Source organism: Athene noctua, unplaced genomic scaffold (assembly GCF_965140245.1).
Source record: "Athene noctua unplaced genomic scaffold, bAthNoc1.hap1.1 HAP1_HAP1_scaffold_338, whole genome shotgun sequence".
NCBI lineage: Eukaryota > Metazoa > Chordata > Aves > Strigiformes > Strigidae > Athene > Athene noctua.
In genome coordinates this window covers 12,501-20,000 of record NW_027437798.1, presented here as the reverse complement: position 1 = coordinate 20,000, position 7,500 = coordinate 12,501, and positions in this window count along the sequence as shown.

Here is a 7,500-nt window from a genome sequence, read left to right as displayed (position 1 = left end):
GCGACAGGCTCGACTCCGCCGGTCTTCCAGCGTTCAAGTGCCGGCGGCCGCCGCCGGCCACCGGCCTTTGCCCAACAAACGCAGGGAACAGGTTACCCCGGAGGGAAAAAGCCAGGTGTGGAACAGCTCAGGCGGGGGGCCGGGGGAAAGCCGCTGAAGGCTCAGGACACCCCGCCGGCCATCTGCATCCGGCTGCCGGACACCACCACCGGCCAAAAACAAAAAAACGTGCTGTACCCGCATCGCGGGCTCCGGCTTAGGGCCAGAGAGCAAAGGAACCGAGGCGCCGACCAACCTCGCTCACAGCACCGTGCAGACCTCCCCTTCACTGAGCCCGGCTGGTACAAACCAGGGACGCCAGGAGCAGACCGGACACCGCAGGCCGCCCCACGTATGGCATCTGCACCAGGAAAAAAAGAAAGCGGAAAAGAGGACCGAGGCGCCGCCGCCTCGCCTTACCATCATCCGGCTTCTCAGGGGACCAGAGTGGTGGGGGGGGGGGTAGCCGCTGAAGGCTCGAGACACCCCACCACGGCCATCTGCACCCGGCTGCCAGCCAACACCGGCGGCCAAAAACGTACCGTGCTGTGCCCATGTCACGGGCTCCGGCTTAGGGCCGAGAGAGCAAAGGACCCGAGGAGTCGACTAGCCTTCGCTCACAGCACCGTGCAGACCTCCCTTCACCGAGCCCGGCCGGTAGAAACCAGGGACGCCGAGAGCCGGCCGGACACCACAGGCCGCCCCGCACGTATGGCATACGATACCGGCAACGAAAGGAGTAAACCAAGAACCAGGGAGGCGCCGCCGCCTCTCGCCTTACCATCGTCGGGCTCTCGGGGGGCCGGGGGGGGGGCCACCCACCGGTGGCTCGAGACACACCCCCCCCGGGCCGTCTGCATCCAGCTGCCGGCCACCGCGACCAGCCAAAACCGTGGCGTGCCCATGCCACGGGCTCCGGCTTAAGGCCGGCAAACAAAGGGAGCAGGTGCCGCCGCCGCCACCTCTCCTCCCATCCCCAAGGCCCCCTCAAGGAGCTGGGCAACAGCCCCCGACGGGCTGGAACCGTACGGAGCACCGCTGTGTCAACACACATACCGGCGCTCCCCCCCTCCGCCATCATCGGGCTCTCGGGGGACCGGGGGGGGACGGGGGTAACCACCCACGGTAGTCTCACAGCTCGGCTCCCCCCCCCCAGTATCCAGCGTTCAAGTGCCGCCAGCCGCCTCCGGCCACCGGTCTTCGGCCTCTCCCGTGCACCTCTGCCCGTCCTTTTCTCACCACTCGGCAGCGACCGCCCCAACGCCGCCCGGCTTCGTGCCGTTCGGCATCTCTCTGGGTGCTCTCGGTTCCGTGCACGCTCGCCTGACAGAGCACCGGCTTGAGAACCGTGCCCAATTCCCCGGGGGAAACCACCGTCTGCGGCCGCCCAGCATTCCACTTGGCCGGCTAAGCCGCGTGCCCTCGCTCGGTGGCGCTTGTCTGGAGCAGAGACGCCTCGTGCCCCTATATAAGGAGAATATGGGTCCGCGCCGGAAAGGGGCGCTTAAAGGCAGTGTCTGCCTGCCAGCGGGGGAGGCGCTGCAGAGACGCCGCCTCTTACGATGACCTAACTGGAGGCAGCGCGAAACAGCGACCCCTTGGAGGAACTGCCGGAGCCAACAGGTCTGCCCGCGCTCTAAGTCCCGACGGAGCCGGGTAGACCTGGCAGCCCTTTCTACGGACGCTGAGCCGGCCGCCGGCAACGTGGAGCCGGGTACACCTAGCGGCCACCGCCGGTCGCCTCGGAGGTGGGTAGACCTGACGGCCGCCTCACGCCCCGGAGGCGGGTAGACCTGACGGCCGCCTCACGCCCCGGAAGCGGGTAGACCTGACGGCCGCCACACGCCGCGGAGGCGGGTAGACCTGACGGCCGCCACACGCCCCGGAGGCGGGTAGACCTGACGGCCGCCTCACGCCCCGGAAGCGGGTAGACCTGACGGCCGCCTCACGCCCCGGAGGCGGGTAGACCTGACGGCCGCCTCACGCCCCGGAAGCGGGTAGACCTGACGGCCGCCTCACGCCCCGGAGGCGGGTAGACCTGACGGCCGCCTCACGCCCCGGAGGCGGGTAGACCTGACGGCCGCCTCACGCCGCGGAAGCGGGTAGACCTGACGGCCGCCTCACGCCCCGGAGGCGGGTAGACCTGACGGCCGCCTCACGCCCCGGAGGCGGGTAGACCTGACGGCCGCGTCGCGCCCCGGAGGCGGGTAGACCTGACGGCCGCCTCACGCCCCGGAGGCGGGTAGACCTGACGGCCGCCACACGCCCCGGAGGCGGGTAGACCTGACGGCCGCCTCACGCCCCGGAGGCGGGTAGACCTGACGGCCGCCTCACGCCCCGGAGGCGGGTAGACCTGACGGCCGCCTCACGCCGCGGAGGCGGGTAGACCTGACGGCCGCCTCACGCCCCGGAGGCGGGTAGACCTGACGGCCGCCACACGCCCCGGAGGCGGGTAGACCTGACGGCCGCCACACGCCCCGGAGGCGGGTAGACCTGACGGCCGCCTCACGCCCCGGAGGCGGGTAGACCTGACGGCCGCCACACGCCCCGGAGGCGGGTAGACCTGACGGCCGCCACACGCCGCGGAGGCGGGTAGACCTGACGGCCGCCTCACGCCGCGGAGGCGGGTAGACCTGACGGCCGCCTCACGCCCCGGAGGCGGGCAGACCTGTCGGCCGCTTCACGCCCCGGAGGCGGGTAGACCTGGCGGCCGCGTCGTGCGAGACATTTTTGTTTCGATAGATGCCAATGAAATCCGAAAAAAAATAAATGAAAAGGGAAATTTTTTTTCTTAACGCACCCCCGCACCCCCGCGCCCCGCCGCGCTCTCATGTGCACGCAGCACCAGCCCCCCCACCCCCCCGCCCCGACCCGTTGGCTGCCATGCAGTCGCTGGCATCATTCGCTGCCCGCCCCCTCGGCCGCCAGTCAGCCCCTCTGCGCCGCGCCACTCCGCGCCGCACGGCGCCGCCCGCCACTCCCCCCCCCCGCTTCCCGCGGCTGCCAGGGGACCCGGCAGAAGCGGCGACGTTCCCCGCACCTCACCCCCAACGGAGACGCCCGTCTCGCTGGAGCGAGTTCGCATCGGGAACCGGGCGCTTTTCGCCGGGTCGGGGTCCCGGCGCTGCCGGGCGGTCCTCGGCTTCAGCTTTTGGTTTCGCAGCGTGGGTTTAGCTTTAGTCTCGGGGGAGGGGGGGTGGGGGGGGGGGTGGGGGTGCGTGTGTGTGTTTTTATTTTGTTTCTTTCCCCCCGCCTTTCGCTGTGCCGCAGAGGCGTGGGCACCGGGCGCCCTTCACCGGGTCCGGGTCCGGGTCCGGGTCCGGGTCCGGGTCCCGGCGTTGCCAGGCGCTCGCTGGCATTCGCGTTTAGGTTTTTTTCGACGGGGTTGGGGTGGGGGGGTGGGAAGGGGGCTCCCGGGCTTTATGTGTGGGAATAGGGGGTGTGGGGGTGTGTGCGCGCGTGTGTGTGTGTGTGTGTGTGTTGTTCGGATTGTTGTTTTGTTGTTTGTTCCCCCCCCCCCCCCCGCCGCGACACACACGAGCTCGGACACACACGCAGAGACACAGAGAGAGAGAGAGAGAGAGAGAGAGAGAGAGAGAGCGCGCGCGCGCGAGAGAGAGACACAGGCGCGCACACACACACACGCACACACAGACACAGACACACACACACACACACACGCACGCACGCACGCGCACACACACAGACACCCCCAGCCCCCCACCCCCCCCAGCCCCCCGACCCCCACCGTCGCCCGCGCGCCCGAAGAGCCGTTGGTCCCCGCCCCACCGCTGCAACTCCGGAGCTGCAGGGCGGTGGGTGCGGCCGCCAACCGACCGCAGCCTCCTCGGCGCCGCGGAGCACTACGGCTGGGGGGTGGGGGATCGGGGGCGGTTTCTGTTACACCACCACCACCACCACCACCACCCTCCCTCGCTGCTCTCCCTCCCACCCCTTCGGCGTTCGTTTGGCTTTCAACCCGCGGCGGGAACGGAGCAGGCGGGCAGGAGGGCGGGCGGCCGAGCGACCGACTGAGGAAGGCGGGGAGCCGGGCCGCGGGCACGGCGCGGCAGGGACTCGGCAGCTGCGGGGGCTCAGCGTCCAAAACACGCGCCACCCATCATCGCCGCCGCCGGCGGGAGGCCCCTCCGGGCCCCCCGGCACGGAGGCGGCGGCGGCGACGCCGCTGGGTCCTAAGGTCTCCCGCCTTCCTTCCCTGGAGCGGCCAATGTGCTGCTGCTGGTGGAAAGCGGGCCGGAGGTAGGGGGCGGCCGGTCTCCTCGCGAACCCCGGGGGTGGCAGGGGGCGGCCGGTGTCACGGTGGACCTGGTGGCGGGAGGGGTGGGGGTTGGGGGGGGGTCGGCAGGGGGGTCGACAGAGCTCGTTGCGGCGGTGGGGGGGCGGGGGGGGGGGGGGGGGTGGTGGGGGGGTGGTGTTGGTGGGGAGCGGTTTCTGTTGTTACACACACACCCCCGCCCCGTCGCTGCTCTCCCTCCCACCCCTTCGGCGTTCGTTTGGCTTTCAACCCGGGGCGGGAACGGAGCAGGCGGGCAGGAGGGCGGGCGGCCGAGCGACCGACTGAGGAAGGCGGGGAGCCGGGCCGCGGGCACGGCGCGGCAGGGACTCGGCAGCTGCGGGGGCTCAGCGTCCAAAACACGCGCCACCCATCATCGCCGCCGCCGGCGGGAGGCCCCTCCGGGCCCCCCGGCACGGAGGCGGCGGCGGCGACGCCGCTGGGTCCTAAGGTCTCCCGCCTTCCTTCCCTGGAGCGGCCAATGTGCTGCTGCTGGTGGAAAGCGGGCCGGAGGTAGGGGGCGGCCGGTCTCCTCGCGAACCCCGGGGGTGGCGGGGGCGGGGGGTGGGGGGGTGGGATGGGGCGGGGGGTGGCGGGGGGGGGGTGGGTGGGCTGGGGGGTGGGGGGGGCGGCCGGTGTCACGGTGAACCTGGTGGCGGGAGGGTTGGGGGGGGGGGGGGGGGGGCGGGCTCGTCGCGGGCCAAGCGGCGGTGTTGGGGGGGCGCCGCCGGTCTCACGGAGAAGCACGTGGCGGGTGGGGCGGCTTTGGCGGGATGGGGGGGCGGCCGTATACGCGTGCGCGCGCGGGCAGCCCCAGGCAGACGGCTTCGGGCCGGGCAGCTTGTGGGGGTGCGGGGCAGGCGGGCGCACGTGCGTGGGCAGAGCGTGAGCTCCTGAACCGTTTCTGAATCGATGCCCTAGCGCTGGTCAGGCTTCCGCTTGACCTCTCCGTTCGTGATTCTCGTCGCGTGTTTTCAGGTCCGCGTTCGATCCCGTCTCAGCCGAACTCTTCCCTGCCGGTTCCGACCCTCGCGTCCGTACGCTAGCCGGCAGCTGCGCTGGCCCCGTCGCCTCCCCAGTTGAAGGTGAGATCACGAGGGGCGCTGCATAAGCCAGGCCTCGCCTCGCCGCCGGCCTGCCTACCGGCTCGAAAGCTGCAGGAGACCCCCTCGCGTGAGAGCCCACCAGCCACGGCCCGGCCCAGGCCCATCACGTCCTAGTCCAGGCGTGACTTCGCCGCGAGAGGCTCAGGCCACGGCCTGCTCCCTGCCTTGGAGCTACGCGGGTGCCCGTGTCATCCCGAGCCGCCGCCTGCTTCAAGCCAGGGCCCGCTCGGGCACGGCGTGACGTCACAGGCAGCTCGGGAGCCCGGGCCCGGAAGCGCCCTGTTACCCCTCCTCGGCTACTTGTGACGTCACAAGGGGCAGGCGGCGGGGAGCGCGGGGGCTGCCGGGAGGGGGTGGCGGGAATGCCGGCCAGAGACCCGGCCGTGCTGGGACCCCACGCGGACGCAGACACCGGTCGATGCCAGCGGTCGCACGGCGGCCAGCGGGTCCGGGCAGGGCAGCGGCGTGAGCACCGCAGGGGGAGGCGGCTGTAGAAAAAAAAAAAACAACTAATTTTTCCTTTTCATCTCTCTTTTCCCGTTTCTGTGGTGGCTGCGATCGCAACCCAGAAAAGACGACGACGGCACGGGGCGGGAGGTTGCAGCTTCATGCCTTGTATTACAGGCGCTGCAATCTCGGACGAGCGGAGGGTAAAAAACCGAAATGACACGCTCCTCTCACCCCCACCGCCGCCAACCGGCAGCCCTGCACCTCGCCGAGAGAAGCACGTACGCTTAAATCTGGGGAGCCCGCATCCACCCCGCCAGTACGACGTGGGTACCAGGCCGGTTGCGGGCCGGCAGGTCTACCCGGCCGGCCGGCCGGGAGGGACACCAGGTCTACCCGGCCGGCCGGCCGGGAGGGACACCAGGTCTACCCGGCCGGGAGGGACACCAGGTCTACCCGGCCGGCCGGCCGGGAGGGACACCAGGTCTACCCGGCCGGCCGGCCGGGAGGGACACCAGGTCTACCCGGCCGGGAGGGACACCAGGTCTACCCGGCCGGGAGGGACACCAGGTCTACCCGGCCGGCCGGACTTGGGCTGGAGGCCGCCCGCGGGAGGGACACCAGGTCTACCCGGCCGGGAGGGACACCAGGTCTACCCGGCCGGGAGGGACACCAGGTCTACCCGGCCGGCCGGCAGGGAGGGACACCAGGTCTACCCGGCCGGCCGGACTTGGGCTGGAGGCCGCCCGCGGGAGGGACACCAGGTCTACCCGGCCGGGAGGGACACCAGGTCTACCCGGCCGGGAGGGACACCAGGTCTACCCGGCCGGCCGGCAGGGAGGGACACCAGGTCTACCCGGCCGGCCGGACTTGGGCTGGAGGCCGCCCGCGGGAGGGACACCAGGTCTACCCGGCCGGGAGGGACACCAGGTCTACCCGGCCGGCCGGACTTGGGCTGGAGGCCGCCCGCGGGAGGGACACCAGGTCTACCCGGCCGGCAGGGACACCAGGTCTACCCGGCCGGGAGGGACACCAGGTCTACCCGGCCGGCCGGACTTGGGCTGGAGGCCGCCCGCGGGAGGGACACCAGGTCTACCCGGCCGGGAGGGACACCAGGTCTACCCGTCCGGCCGGCCGGGAGGGACACCAGGTCTACCCGGCCGGGAGGGACACCAGGTCTACCCGGCCGGGAGGGACACCAGGTCTACCCGGCCGGCCGGACTTGGGCTGGAGGCCGCCCGCGGGAGGGACACCAGGTCTACCCGGCCGGGAGGGACACCAGGTCTACCCGGCCGGGAGGGACACCAGGTCTACCCGGCCGGCCGGCAGGGAGGGACACCAGGTCTACCCGGCCGGCCGGACTTGGGCTGGAGGCCGCCCGCGGGAGGGACACCAGGTCTACCCGGCCGGGAGGGACACCAGGTCTACCCGGCCGGGAGGGACACCAGGTCTACCCGGCCGGCCGGACTTGGGCTGGAGGCCGCCCGCGGGAGGGACACCAGGTCTACCCGGCCGGGAGGGACACCAGGTCTACCCGGCCGGCCGGCAGGGAGGGACACCAGGTCTACCCGGCCGGCCGGACTTGGGCTGGAGGCCGCCCGCGGGAGGGACACC